The sequence below is a fragment of the Gigantopelta aegis genome, chromosome 4 (genome assembly GCF_016097555.1).
Source record: "Gigantopelta aegis isolate Gae_Host chromosome 4, Gae_host_genome, whole genome shotgun sequence".
Lineage (NCBI taxonomy): Eukaryota > Metazoa > Mollusca > Gastropoda > Neomphalida > Peltospiridae > Gigantopelta > Gigantopelta aegis.
The window spans coordinates 54,884,742-54,901,079 of record NC_054702.1 but is presented as its reverse complement, the minus strand read 5'-3'; the positions used below and the strand labels follow the sequence as shown (position 1 = coordinate 54,901,079).

Below are 16,338 nucleotides of genomic sequence, written 5' to 3'. Positions count from 1 at the left end.
GTTATACAGTTGTTATGCAGTATATACCAGAGGTTGAAACTAATGCAGGGTACCCCCTAAAATGGAACTGCAATTTTCAGCAAAAACGACGGTTGCTATTAAAAACATAAATTAAATCTCTTAAATGATACGTGACCCCCCCATTTTCTTGCAGCTAGATTAGATGTGAGCTGCCACACTTTCTACTGCTGTACTTCCTGGGTGTGTTGAAATGCTGCTTATATCAGTTTTATTAGTAAACGTTAACATTATCGGCAATAGGAATTGATTTGGTCTAATGGAACCGGCAGAGAGCTGCTACTTGTACTTGAGTTTTCAAGACGTACATGTAATTGCCTGAGGTCGTTGCTGCAGTGGATTTGAAACAGAAGAACAATCTTAAACACATCTCTCCCAACAGGATCTGACATTCTGTTGGGCTCTTTTTTTAAAAAGTGTCAGCTGTTCTTTAGAGTACAGTAAATATCCTACATTTTGTGGCTGACTTTAGAAAACTATCTTGTTAAAGGGACATTCCCGAGTTTGCTGCATTGTAAGATGTTCCGGACTGATAAAATATTTCTACGATTAAACTTATATATTAAATACATTTTCTTGTTTAGAATGTCAGTGTCTGTATATTCAGTGTGTTTCTGGTCGTCTTAATTTTTGTTAGAAGCCCAAAGTGGATTTTGTCTTCAAATAATTTTGTACGTACAATTTTTTTATATTTTAGGAAATAAATTGAAATTTGACCTAGTACAAATATTAGAACGATCAGAAACACGTTTAATATACAGCCACTAATATTTTATGAAGAAAAATATATTTGATATGTAATTACAATCGTTGAAAAGTCTGTTAGTCGATAGCATCTTAAACTTTGCTGCAAACTCAGGAATGTCCCTTTAATGAATATTTAATTTGGGATAGTAGATAGAAAGTGACAGTTGCATAGTTAATAAAAAATATTCTTCCTTTTTTTGCATTGTTAGGTGTACTTTTTGTTAAATGATATTTTCATTTACACACATACGCATAAACACACACACACACACACTAACACATGCCTTTGACAATTAATGTAATTATGTATTGTTGATTTGATCACTCCATCTATTATCCATCCATCCATCCATCTTCCCCATCCATCCATCCATCAACCCACTCACCCACTCATCCATTAACCCACTCACTCATTCAGCCATCCATCCATCCATCCATCCATTCACCCATCTTATCCATCCATCCATCAACCCACTCACTCATCCATCCGTCCAACCATACATACATGCATTCGTTCATTCATTCATCCATCCATCCACCCATCCATCCATTAGTCCATCCTCATGCTATGAAACAAGTACAGTACTATGTCAACCCATTACTGCAGAGTGCATGTACATGTACTATTTAAACTTTATTTTAGTTTTTTCTTCCGAACAGTATACTTCTGATGTGTTTATTCACATCCCTAGCAAATTGTGATGATGGCCATCATTACAGCAGCATTACAGCATCAAACTGGGCTACATGTAAGTAGGAAGTAGGTAATTTCAAAAACCTGCTCTGGAGGCCAATCTGTGTGAGCTGTATACTTTGAAAAATCTTCCCCTCTCTCCAGTCTCCTCTTGTAGATTGCGTGAGAGTCTCTTCCCACTTAGAATGACGAATGTCTTTGTTTCCCTTTATCAGCAGCTCTTACTAGTCTTTGCCAGGTACAGGTAAGTGAGAGAGGTTTTGGAAATTTATGTATTTTTTAATCATTCAAGTACAGGTATGTGCTTGTATATACAAAAAATGTTTTTAAGTTTAGGTCATATTTTTTAACAAATCTTAATTTATATTAATTTATGTACGCATAATTTCAGCCGTTAATTGATAGATATAGCAGTGCTAGCTCTTGGTGAGCAAAATATTTTGCCAAATTGTTTATTAAACTTTAAAAATTGCAGAAATCAACAGTTATTATCTAAAAAAAAATCATTTATTACATAAAATTATTTCGCCAAATGAAAATAAAATTTGCAAACTGCTTTTAAAATTCGCAATTAGTGAATTTGGTGAGTGCCAGAGCTAGGCCCGTATAGCATGACATTTGTTGAGGAAAACAAGTCCATCGTTGCATGCCTCAAATTTTACAAATTAAAGGGCAAAGCCATTTGGTCTAAACTGATGGAGATTTTTAAAGTGCATCATGGCCAGAAGGTTGGAGAATAAGGCAGACTTTACCCAATGTCTTAATATAACAACAACATTCAAAATAAAGAGGTGTGAACTGTTTTATTTTTTTATAATATAACAGCTTTCAAGAGTTGCATCCAGCAATTGGCCACATTGCCATTGTTAAATTCGAGCCCTGTCATGGTTGATCGATCCACTGACCTTGTGAAAAATGTTCTACCACTGAGCTTCACCATGACCACAAATTTTGTGGAATAAAGTGTTACAAAATTCAGCCATTTTTATCCCCCGATAGTATTTCTCCTGTGTATAAAGGCATGCAGTCTTTGTTATTTGTATTCAGATTGACTGGGCAGTGATAATATGCAATGTGAAATTTAGTCCATTACTGCAGGAGTATGGTATTTAAGTGAGAAAACAATTAGATCATGGCACATTAAATGAATGTTGACTTTAGATTGAAAGTCAATTATCTAGTCAGCATTTGTTTGCTTAAAGCCTTCATGTCGAGTGACTTTAAATTGGAGCATTGTTATTGCGGAAGCCTAGTGGCATTTAGTTAGACTTTCTACCCACAGGTTGAGTGCTCGATTGAGGTACTTGCGTCGCAGGATCAAACCACCTCAGAGGATTCATTCACCTGACTGGGTTTTTTTTCTCGTTTCAACCAGTGCACCACAACTGGTCAAAGGCCGTGGTATGTGCTTTCCTGTCTGTGGGAAAGTGCATATAAAAGATTCCTTGCTACGTTAGGAAAAATGTAGTGAGTTTCCTCTCATGATGATTAATTAATCAATGTGCTCTAGTGGTGTCGTTAAAACAAAAACAAACTTCTTTTTTCCCCATCCGACAGAATCCTTAGTTTTTATTTACTTTATACATACAAATGTCTTCTTTTGTCAAATACAATTAATAGTTAAAAAATAGAAAGGCTTTAAGACAACCTATTAGGTTTATTTTTTCTTGTACAATATTTGCAATTAAAATTACATACATAACAGACCATCATTTGCATTTTTGAATGTCTATTTTCCAACTAATAATGTACCATTTCTAAACAACTATGATTAAGGCAGCCCAAAATTATGCAACTGTAATGTCATTACCTTGGCAGATGACTGAAAACATTTTATTGGTCAGATATAAAGGCTATGTTAGTCTACGTGTATATTGCAGCCTTTAATTTATTGTTAAGGAGAAGTTTGTTTTGTTTAACAACAGACTAGAGCACATTGATTTATTAATCATCGCCTAATAGAATGTCAGACCAGTGGGTTAATCAGAACTTCCCAACTAAAACATCAAAGACTGTGGTATGTGCTAACCTGTAAATGTACAAGGCTCATATTTTTCTCTTAGAGATAAAACCCACTACATATTTCCAAGGGATCTTTCTATATGCACCATCCCACAGACAAGACAGCACATACCATGGCCTTTGATATACCAGTCATGGTGCACTGGATGGAGCGAGAAATAGCCTAATAGACTCGGCAATGGGGATTAATCCCAAACAGCGCATCAACTGAGCACTTTACCACTGGGCTACGCCTCGCCGCTAATTGTTAAAATTAATTTATTAATATCACTCTATTTTTCGTAATTATTAATGCATTGCCACTGGAAATTAGAAATATTTTTGGTCAAATTATTGTTTTAAATTTAGATTAAAATATTACTCCAGAACTTGCTGTTTTGAAGACCTAGGAAGCAGGATGTATAACTCATTGATAAAAAAAAAAATCGTCTTTAAGGTGTGATTAACTTATCGTGTGTAGGATTTCAGCTAATGAAAACATATCGGATGTACATGTGTGTTGTACCTTATATAAATGGAGCAGGTTGAGTGTGCCACTTTATAATCAGCGTGTTGCAGTAACCATATGTTCTTGACACCTAATAAACACTGATTAAGCGGTGTGCTGGGGTGTCGTTAAAGCAGTATTTCTTATCTTTTTCATTTAGAAATCACCATGCACAGAACATCACATACAACATAATTAGAAACTACATGGGCAGGCCTACATGCTTAAAATAATGATTTTGGGGGGGGGGGGGGGGGGGGGGATAGCAGTAAAAAAAAAAAAAAAAAGGATTGGGAACTAAAAAAGGCACTTTAAATATTGTTTTAGTTTTGAGGGGCAGGAGGAGCAACCCTTAAATCACCAGCCATTAGCTGATTTCTACCTTCACAATAAACATTTGTCAAACGGCTTCCTAATTTAATGACTGTGGGTAAAAAAGGCACTTTAAATATTGTTTTAGTTTTGAGGGGCAGGAGGAGCAACTGCCCCCCCCCCCCCCCCCCCCCCCCCCCCCCCCCCCCCCCCCCCCCCCCCCCCCCACCCCCCCCCCCCCCCCCCCCCCCGCCTGTGCTAGGTACAACCCTTAAATCACCAGCCATTAGCTGATTTCTACCTTCACCATAAACATTTGTCAAACAGCTTCCTAATTTGAAAGATAATGAGCAGCTTGTGCACATGTTATATGTTTCAGTAATTTATTTTGTCAGATTCATAAACAAATTTAAAAAAGGAACAGTATGCCTGTAGTGTTTTTTGTTTTTTTTCATTTGCTTGACTGGAGGTTAAGTTACAAATTATAGGTGTTTGATGAAGCTGAAAGATTATATATGTGTAACAGGTGATTGAGGCTCATCATGTGCTGTTACTCTTAACACTGGCTAGTCCAATGGCTGCACAAACCTAATAACGAAGATTATCGTCTGTCTGCCTCTGAATTAACCGTGTCTTCAGACGAGAAGGTAAACAAGAAATCTAAAACTCGGCCTCAGCGATATAGTGGTTAAGCAATCAGACTTGAGGCTGGTAGGTACTGTGTTCACATCTCGGTACCAGCTTCCACCCAGAGCAAGTTTAATGACTCTGTGGGTAAAGCTACTACACTGACCTCTCTCTCGCTAACCACTAACCCACTGTCCTGGACAAACGGCCCAGATGGCAGAGGTGTGTGCCCAGAACAGAGTGCTTGAACCTTATTTAGATATAAGCATGAAAATAAATACTGTATAACGGAAGAAAAAAAGAAAGAAATCCACATCATTAAATGTATCCTTACCATAAACTAGTGTTAAATATTTTTTATTCAAAATTATTTAAAAATAAAATCATAAGTAGATAATTTTACTCATTCTGTTTTGTGTTAAACATATATTTCACAAGTTTTCATGATCTGTGACTTAAATCAGATTGTCAAAACAGAAGTTAAAGGTAAAAATATAATATCAAGCTGAACAATAATGTTGACGTGGTTGCCACCACAATTGGAAAATACAATACAGAAACAACAACGATAAAAAAAATCTAAAACTTGGCCAAAGTTGAAGCTTTCTTTTATACCATGACCAGATAGAAGCTCATCAGATAGCTTTATGATAGCTTTCAACAGCGTGCATTGCAGAGTCTTCTTTTCAGCAGTATGTTACAAGCTTCCCTAACCATTAAAAGCAGGTTGCATTATAACATGCTGTAACCTCTTTACCACAGATGTTTGTGTTAGATAACCCCATCACTTGATGGAAAACCTTTCTATTATTTTGTTGTAACTTTAAACAAAGATTTTCTTTTTAACGTAACTGACAATTTCACCCACCAGCTGTCGCACGCAATTGTCTGATTTGTCCAAGGACTCGCCACTACACTTCAGATGCCGTCAGTGCATACAGGTGTATTATACTTGACATTTTATACTTGGACTGCTAACGACCCGCACAGGTGATTGACTGGTAGTGGTATGTGTGTCGCTGGCAGCGAGTCTCCACACTGTTTCCTATGGTCTGGATTACGCTAAGACGTAGTCTACATGACTTTAACTGCTCCCAGTGGCTGTGCCCCTTTCGGTGATTAATGTTGTGTGGGACTTACCTGAGCGTTAATTGCACCTGGAAGTAAATACACAGGTAGGGCATTTGTTCACAGGTATCCTAGTGGAATTTGATAAAATGATGTAGGACTTTGTAAAAAAAAAACAATTTATCACCATCTGCCGTGTATTTTCATTCTGACAGTGATTAAGGAGAAGTGATGCATGGTTATATTTTTAGTAAATGAATTCTATGCATGTTAAGTTGTGGATTGTTGTAAATTGGTAACACTGTCATTAAATTATGCTTGTTTATAGAGCAGAACGGTGAATTTGGTGGTTTTTTCAGTCCTCGTTAATCGTTGAATTTATTGAGAAAACAAAGTTTGTTGGTCTGTGTCTGTGCGTGCGTGTGTTTGTGTGTTGTGTGTGTGTGTCGATAGTGATATATTGTAGATATTTTTTAATGCTGAGAACTGTTAATATAATTTGTATTATATGCAAATCATCTAAACAAGTACGTACACTACTATCGAGTTAAATTTAATCTAAAATGTCAGATGCTTCCTTGTGTGTGTGTGTGTGTGTGTGTGAATAGTGATACATTGTAGATATTTTTTAATGCTGAGAACTGTTAATGTAATTTAAGAAGTCTGTGTGCCATTCAAAATTCACTTCTTTTCTCATCATGATGAACTGATCTGTAACAGACCGAGAGCACTCGACTGAGGTACTTGGATTTAAGGATCAAATCCTTTTGGTGGACCCATTGTCTGACCAGGTTTTCTCTTGTATCAAAAGCTGTGTCATAATTACCAAATGTTTGACATCCAATAGCTGATGATTAATAAATCATATTGTGTTCTAGTAGTGGTGTTAAACAAACTGACTTTTGGTCTGCAAACAATGTATATAGACCACCAGTAGTTGAAGGCTGGTTTACAAATAATGTAAATAATGAATAATGACTTGATGAATCGGAACCAAGTCCATTTAAACAGTTAAGCTGGGTATGGGGTCCAAGTTAGAATGAACAGTACAAAGTCAGTGTTATTAGAGATATCATTTCTTACGCACTGAAGGGGCAGGATGTAGCTCTGTCTGTGGTAGAGCATTTGCCTTAGGTGAGATCAGTTGCAGGATCTATTGCCTTCTACATGCTTAATTCCCCCTTCCTTCCCAGTTAGAGCCCTATGACTGGTAGGCCTACATTAAAGGTCATGGTATGTACTGTCCTGTATGAGAAAACATTAAATATCTCTTGCTGTTTTATTATAACCTATATGGCAGCAACAGTTTTCCTCTCTTTCTCTCTCTCTATCTCTCTGGCTGGTGCTTTCTCTCCCTCCCCCTCCCCCCCTCTCTCTAGCTGGTGCTCTCTCTATCCCCTCCCCCTCTCTCTGTCTCACCCCCTCCACCTCGGTGTGTGTGTGTGTGTCTCTCTCTCTCTTCTCTCTCTCTCTCTCTCTCTCTCTCTCTCTCTCTCTCTCTCTCTCTCTCTCTCTCTCTCTCTGTGTCTGTGTCTGTCTCTCTCCCTGTGTGTCTTCTCTCTCCCTGTCTCTCCCTCTCTATCCCTCTCTCTCTCTCTCTCTCTCTCTCTCTCTCTCTCTCTCTCTCTCTCTCTCTCTCTCTCTCTCTCTCTCTCTCTCTAAAACATGTAAAAACAACTACATTAGATACCAATAGCCATAGTTAAAATATGTGCTAAGGTGTTGTCAAACAGATACTCTTTTTTTTTTCTTTCTTATGATAAGTACATTATGTGCATTGTAATGATTACATATATGATGGCTTGTTGTCGCCATAGGCTCTAATACTGTGCATTAGATAAAGCTACTCCAAAAAGCAAAACATGCCAGTAGATGTACTCCTAATTATGTTACAAGTTAATGTTGTTTGTTTTTGTTCTGTTTGTGTACCTACATGCATTAATGGTTGACTTGAACTCTGTTCCTTTGCCAGAAAAACTGCATTCCTGTATCATATACATTTACTATGTGCAGCTAGAGATGGTGCATACCAAGTTATTTGAGAGTAGCCTATGTGGCGACAGCGGGTTTCCTCTAAAAAAATATGTGTGGTCCTTAACCATATATCTGACGCCATATATCCGTAAATAAAATGTGTTGAGTGCGTCGTTAAATAAAACGCTTCTTTCTTTTTTCCAAGTTATTTGTTACTAAGAATTTGATTTGCTGCAGAATACATGTATATCAGTCATTGTATAATAAACTACTCCGATTTGTTGCAGCACGTGGTGAACATATTTTATTTAAATACTGAAATGTAATGCATTTTCATGGAATATTAATTGTCATTGTAAAGGAAGGAAGGAATGTTTTATTTAACAATGCACCCGACACATTCTAATTACAGTTATATAGCATCGAACATATGTCTAAGGATCATACAGATAATGAGAGAGGAAAACTGCTGCTACCACACAATGGACTAAGCACTCTTTCCAATTAACTGGCGTCGTGGTTAGGCCATCGGTCTACAGACTGGTAGGTACTGGGTTTGGATCCCAGTCGAGGCATGTGATTTTTAATCCAGATACCGACTCCAAACCCTGAGTGAGTGCTCCGCAAGGCTCATTGGGTAGGTGTAAACCACTTGCACCAACCAGTGATCCATAACTGGTTCAACAAAGGCCATGGTTTGTGCTATCCTACCTGTGGGAAGTGCAAATAAAAGATCCCTTGCTGCTAATCGGAAAGAGTAGCCCATGTAGTGGCGACAGCGGGTTTCCTCTTAAAATTTGTGTGGTCCTTTATATTTGCTTTATAATAGTGTAAAAGTGTGTAAATATAAACGTGTGCCCCCCCCCCCCCCCCCACACTTTTTGGCACCTTCCTATGCCACTGTGAACTTTTATATGCAGCATCCTACAGACAGGATAGTACATACCACAACCTTTGTTAAACCAGCTGCGGAACACTGGCTGAAGTTGATTAACTACAGACTGTATGGGTTATTTTGTAATAAATTACTCAAACTTGATGCACCATATGGTGAACTAATGCCATTTAGATGCTGCACTCCGGTTTTAATGTGTAACAAGTTTTCATGGAATTAATCGTCAGTGTGATTAATGAATGCATATTAAGAGTTTACCTTCCCATTTTGATTTATTTTCCCCGGGACCTTTGATGAAAGAACAGCTCTAGTTCGTCAGGTTAATTTGCGGTGCACCTGTCTGCTAACTAGTCTGAGAAATATCTTCTTGTCAAGGCATGACACGCAGTCTCTGGTGTTCTCAAATATCTCATCAGGGCACTTCCGTTTAACTTGTCTTCCATAAACATTCACAGATAATTCAGCAGATTCTTTTTTAATTGGGGTCAACCTTTAAAAAATATATTGTTTGCTGTAACCCAAACACATCAAGAAAATTGAAGGCAGGTTTTTTTTTTTGCTATTATAATTGTGTGTTTTTTGTATACAAATGTTTAAAAAGAAAAGAAAAATGTGATGTCTTAAATGTCAGTGGTAAAGTGCATGTGATTATAAATTATTTTAAAATATGTATAGCTTCTAGATGATACCTTACAAGGTCTGATTTTAAATCTAGTTTATGTTTTGTTACACATGAGCTGCATGGTTCTAAAACGTATAAACATGGGAGCAGATGTTCAGTTTAGCTGCATATGTAACACTGGCCTTAGTCGCATGTACGTGTACATGTGTAACACTGGCCTTAGTCGCATGTACGTGTACATGTGTAACACTGGCCTTAGTCGCATGTACGTGTACATGTGTAACGCTGGCCTTAGTCGCATGTACGTGTACATGTGTAACACTGGCCTTAGTCCCATGTACGTGTACATGTGTAACACTGGCCTTAGTCCCATGTACATGTGTAACACTGGTCATAGTCCCATGTACATGTATAACACTGGCCTTAATCCCATGTACATGTGTAACACTGGCCTTAGTCCCATGTACACGTGTAACACTGGTCTTAGTCCCACGTACATGTACATGTGTAACACTGGCATTAGTCCCACGTACATGTACATGTGTAACACTGGCATTAGTCCCACATACATGTACACGTTTAACACTGGCCTTCGTCCCACGTACATGTACACGTGTAACACTGGCCTTAGTCCCACATACATGTACACGTGTAACACTGGCCTTAGTCCCACGTACATGTACACGTGTAACACTGGCCTTAGTCTCACATACATGTACATGTGTAACACTGGCCTTAGTCCCACGTACATGTACATGTGTAACACTGGCCTTAGTCCCACATACATGTACATATGGTTATGTTGTGGATGGTGCATATAAAAGATCCCTTGCTGCATTAGGAAAAATGTATAACACTGGCCTTAATCCCATGTACATGTGTAACACTGGCCTTAGTCCCATGTACACGTGTAACACTGGCCTTAGTCCCACGTACATGTACATGTGTAACACTGGCATTAGTCCCACGTACATGTACATGTGTAACACTGGCATTAGTCCCACATACATGTACACGTTTAACACTGGCCTTCGTCCCACGTACATGTACACGTGTAACACTGGCCTTAGTCCCACATACATGTACACGTGTAACACTGGCCTTAGTCCCATGTACATGTACACGTGTAACACTGGCCTTAGTCTCACATACATGTACATGTGTAACACTGGCCTTAGTCCCACGTACATGTACATGTGTAACACTGGCCTTAGTCCCACATACATGTACATATGGTTATGTTGTGGATGGTGCATATAAAAGATCCCTTGCTGCATTAGGAAAAATGTAGCGGGTTTCCTCTGATGACTACGAGTCAGAATTACCAGGTTTACTATCCATGACTCTATCAAAATGACCATATGTTTGACATCTAATAGCTGATGATTAATAAATCAATGTACTCATTTCAACTTATTTCCGTGCTTATATCTAATTAAGGTTCAAGCATGCAGTCCCTGGCACACTGCTCAGATATATGGGCTGTCTGTCCAGGAGAGTGAGTGAGTTGTTAGTGGTTAGTGAGAGAGAAGAGGGTGTAGTGGTCTTACACTTACCCATTGAGTCGTTAACACTCGCTCTGGGTAGGAACTGGTACCGGGCTGCGAACCTAGTACCTACAAGCCTTATGTCCGATGGCATATAACCACGACACCACCGAGGCCGGTACTAACCATTAATAACCCATATAGCCCAGTGTTTACCGAGATGTGTGCACAAGACTGCTTGAACATTAATTGGATCTGAGCACGAAAAATCGAAGTTAAAATAAGTGCAGTAATTTGCTTTTGATTTAGGTGGTCTCTGAAGCAATAATAAATCATTTGCATGTACAAGTCTTGTCTTCTTCCTGGCGTTATGTTGCACGTGTTGAAAGCAACCTGTGTGTTGTGTTGACTTCAGGATTTGTTGCAGAAACTAATCTCTAGTCGGATCATAAAGCAATCTACCATCTCAGTCGAAGCGTGTCCATACAAAGATTTGTGTCATAAAGACTTAATGATGCATGTAACAAGTGCGTGAATAGGACGGGCTTACGATCTGCCTATTAGTTCTGTTCACTGAATGGAAACGGGTAAACAGAATTATAGAATACATAAATTATTACACAGGATCATGTACAGTGTTTATTTTAAGTCCCCAGTGGCCAGTGTGATGCACTGTTCTGTTACCTGTGTGCATATTTACCGTATTATGTATATTACATGTATATAGGTAGTACTAAACCAAATAACTTCCGGCTGGGTCAAAGTGCGAGGTGCACCGAACTTTTGATAGAGAAGTGAACACCACAAGTCCTGTGATTGGTTATAAATGTGAGTGTGTTGGTTGTAAAAAATAATAGTTTCATCTGGGTAAAAAAAAATTGCAATTTTATTTCATCTAGTACCAATGTGTCAAGTAGCCTTGTGCTTGAAACATGTATGGGGTACCTGTAAAAAAAAGTACTCTAATTTTGTGCGAAACTAGGGTAGTCATAGACGCTACCCGTTATCTCAGAAACGAGCAGCTTGACCCCCATTTTTTTCTGATTCACTTTAAGTGTAAGGGGTGGTAGTATTTATATCCGTGGCGTTTATGTCGGTTGATACGTTGCAGGTAGGAGTTTTAGCCACATATGTTACTATTGTCGTCTATGGGATTTGATTTGGTAGTATACACCCTATAGCACATATTCAGTGCATAATAAAAAATATTATGATTTTGTTATTTTATTTAATTAAACTATACTAGTTGATAAATTAGCCATCACTCGATCATGCAAGTTCACAATGACCTTGACCTTGACAATAATCTCTGTACATGGCTCTGAATGGAGTTTGAATCAAAGTTAGCACTGAAGAAAAGTTGGTTTTGGCCTATAATTCATACTGTAAAGATTTCAATAATTTCTTTTTACATGGTATTTGACTTGCCATATACAACTACTCTTAAATATGGTATTATATATAAGCAACCTGAACTAAGATTTTAATAGCAATTTTTTTATTTTATTAAAAATAGCATGTGCCAATAGTGGGTTAATGTCTTTAGTTTCCATTAACATTGTTAATTTTTTATGTATGAAATTCTGAAAACTCAAATTTGTAAAGAAGTTGATTTTTATTGTCATTTTGACATATTTATAGGGTGCTAAATTATATTTTAGACAAATTTGTAGTTTTATGCAAAATTTAAAGTAAATTTTAAGAAAAACTTTACCAAAAACATAATTAAATTTGTTGTCACTATTGTGCCTTCTGTTCTTATTTGTACATAACAATAAGGTTGTTAAACATATACTTAGATATCCAGATAATTTTTTTTTTTTTTAATAATCACTTAGTTAGCTCTCATGAAAAGCATTTTGAGTTTATACTAGATTCAGAACCAATTTTTTCAGATCTGATTATCTGCCTTGGATTAAGTTGATAATTTATTTTATTGTTAAAGCTGTATCACCTAATGTTACTAGCTAAATAAAATGCTGGATTACAGATTGTAGGAATACATCTAATGTACATATTGTATTCATCCGGATTAGAAAATAATGCAAGAAAATAGATGTTCGGGTAATTTTGTCATTTAAAAATTGTTTTTTTCAGTAATTAATCAAAAATAAATGTGTTAAAGCTGCATGATTATTCCAGATATCACAACTATTAAAACCTCCAACTACAGTAGGCTATAAATAAAATATAGTCAGGAATATTGGTGGCTGCCAATAGTTTTGATGGTTCATTATGAAAATCAGCATGGCCGATGGATTTGAAATTCGCACACCTGGTAACTTGATGACACCCACACCCAGCATACAGGATTTCCTCCCAACACTAATGTTCAGGACATTAAGTCATTACTTCATACAGGTACAGTCATGTTTGTGTTTCCTTCCTCAGACAGTGTATTTTTTTAATACTGATATTTCTTTGATGTGCCTGTTAAGGTCTTCATAATCTAGGGGTCAATCAAGTGCATGTGTTTTAATGGAATCCTTTAAAGGGGTAGAGGTACTCTGACTATCTTTGTTGTCTCTACATATATACCTGAGTACACACACCCAACTGAAAGTAAATATCTTCAGGAGTTTTATTTTAAAACATTTTGTTGTTTAATATGACATATTGCATTTGTACAAAACTATATGCAATATATATGCTTTTTGAGGTGTACATTATATTAGGTTGCACTGTAGAAACAACAGTTTCAGTGAGGTTGTCAGTTTATGTCAGAATACACCAGATCCTGGTTGTCATAAAGACACATAGCTGGACACTTTTTGAAAAATGTATGTTATCAGTATAGGTAGTACTAAACCAAATAACTTTCAGCTGGGTCAAAGTTCGAGGTGCACCGAACTTTTGATAGAGAAGTGAACACCACAAGTCCTGTGATTGGTTATAAATGTGAGTGTGTTGGTTGTAAAAAATAATAGTTTCATCTGGGTAAAAAAAAATTGCAATTTTATTTCATCTAGTACCAATGTGTTAAGTAGCCTTGTGCTTGAAACATGTATGGGGTACCTGTAAAAAAAAGTACTCGAATTTTGTGCGAAACTAGGGTAGTCATAGACGCTACCCGTTATCTCAGAAACGAGCAGCTTGACCCCCATTTTTTTCTGATTCACTTTAAGTGTAAGGGGTGGTAGTATTTATATCTGTGGCGTTTATGTCGGTTGATACGTTGCAGGTAGGAGTTTTAGCCATATGTGTTACTATTGTCGTCTATGGGATTTGATTTGGTAGTATACACCCTATATTGTCTATTTAAGTGCACTGTAGATACATGAGTAAAATTATGGTGCTTCTTTATTGCATATTTTCTAGATTTTCATCTTATCATTTTATTGCAATTTATGGCTACATTTTTGGGTTGCTCACCTGATCATTTATTAAAATTGGTGTAAATAATATTTAAAAACAAAACAATGGAGGTGATGTAGTGATAAAATAGCAAGCCTGAGTTCTTATTAAACAAAATTGTTTTTTATATTATATTTATTTCTATTCTACTGACGTGTGCAGGAATTTTAATTGGGGGAGGGGGGGGTCTAGCCTGTAGTAAGCATAGTTAAAAGGTGTGGGGAGGGGGCAGTCATGCTACCTCAGAAAATATATAGGAAATGAAAAGACAAACATCCAAACATATTTTTTACCCCTGAACACATCCACTGCACACATGCCTGATTCTATAACAGAGCTTATAACCAGAAAAAAAAAATAATACAAAAATTACCCACCTACACATATGTATTTAGGATTTGCAGTGGTTAACACAAAAATGTGTATGGTGACTCATTTTTTTTAACCAATATATTTTCTTCGTATCCAAACAATATTTTTAAGAAAGTATTCGGTCATTAAATATGTTGATCCTTGAATTCATTGTTATCCACACATTTATTTTACTAAATTAAATTGGCTACAATATTAACACTTTGTCTCTGCTTCTTTTCTTTCTTTTTTGTAATGATATCACAGGGAGATGTTTGTTACATCTGCAGAATTCCAAACACAAAAGATCAAAATTGTCTTTACATGGTAACAGTTGTTTTGGTGGCAGGACGTAGCCCAGTGGTACAGTGCTCGCTTGATGCGCGGTCGGTCTGGGATCAATCCCCATCGGTGAGGCCATTGGGATAATTCTCATTCCAGCCAGTGCACCACGACTGGTATATCAAAGGCCGTGGTACGTACTATCCAATCTGTGGGATGATGCATATAAAATATCCCTTGCTGCTAATCGAAAAGAGTAGCCCATGAAGTGGTGACAGTGGGTTTCCTCTCTCAATATCTGTGTGGTCCTTAACCATATAACTGATGCCATATAACCGTAAATAAAATGTGTTGAGTGTATAGTTAAATAAAACATTTCTTTCTTTCTTTAATTGCAAACACAAAAGATCAAAATTGTCTTTACATGGTAACACTTCTTTATGACAGCTGTATGGGCCATGTCATGGTGACTCATTATGCTATCAGTTCCTCAAGACGTCGTTGGCTGTTAATTATTTAATAAGCAATTTCTTTTACATGATAATGAGATTACATGCATGTCTTTGTGAACACAACGCCTTACTGATGAGATAAAACCAGTGTCGTGTAACGTGGTTAGTCCCAGTGCCGGTGTAAATATTGACAGAGATTGCATTGTAATACTGCTTGCATGCTGTCCCACTTACAATACGTATGTATACATTATCTTGCAATAGTGCTTGCTGTTCCAGTTATGTATGTATTTTGTAGTACAAGCATCATGCTGTGTTTAGACATATTTTTATGTCAAGGTTTTGTTAAAATGTGTTACTAGTGTTTTGTACATGTATGTATAGCCATGTGTTGATGTGGGAAATGAAATAATTTTTTTGAGTGGATGGAAGGAAATGTTTTGTTTAACGATGCACTCAACACATTTTATTTACTGTTATATAGTGTCAGACCACACCACTGTGTTAAGGACCACACAGATATTGAGAAAGGAAACCCACTGTCGCCATTTCATGGGCTACTCTATTTGATTAGCAGCAAAGGATCTTTTATATGCACCATTCCACAGACAGATTAGTACATACCACAGCCTTTGATATGCTAGTCATGGTGCACTGGCTGGAACGAGAAATAGCCGAATGGGCCCACCGACGGGGATCGATCCCAGACCGACCACGCATCGAGCGAGTGCTTTACCACTGGGCTATGTCCCGCCCCCTTACTGAATGGTGTTAGATGTAATGTTTTGCAATAATTAATAATACTCAGTCTCATAATGTCGATGTATGTGTAAGACGGTTAGTATTGCACACTTTCAGGTTGTGTGTCTTCCTGTGATGTTTTAACATTTTTATGCAGATCTATAGAGAATACTACATGAGTGGCCGTTAGATACCATTTATCTTA

The 16,338-nt window shown here is 37.2% G+C and overlaps 1 protein-coding gene across 4 annotated transcripts in view; it reads left to right on the top strand.

Annotated features, from left to right (window-relative positions):
* The first annotated feature begins 5,957 nt into the window (after positions 1-5,957).
* The window catches only part of LOC121370764 (dystrophin-like), a 424,499-nt gene continuing 414,118 nt past the window's right edge, over positions 5,958-16,338 (top strand). For all 4 annotated transcript variants that reach the window (XM_041496221.1, XM_041496219.1, XM_041496220.1 and 1 more), the window contains exon 1: positions 5,958-6,082. The gene's annotated coding sequence lies outside the window, so the exon portion shown is untranslated. The remainder of the gene's footprint in view (positions 6,083-16,338) is intronic.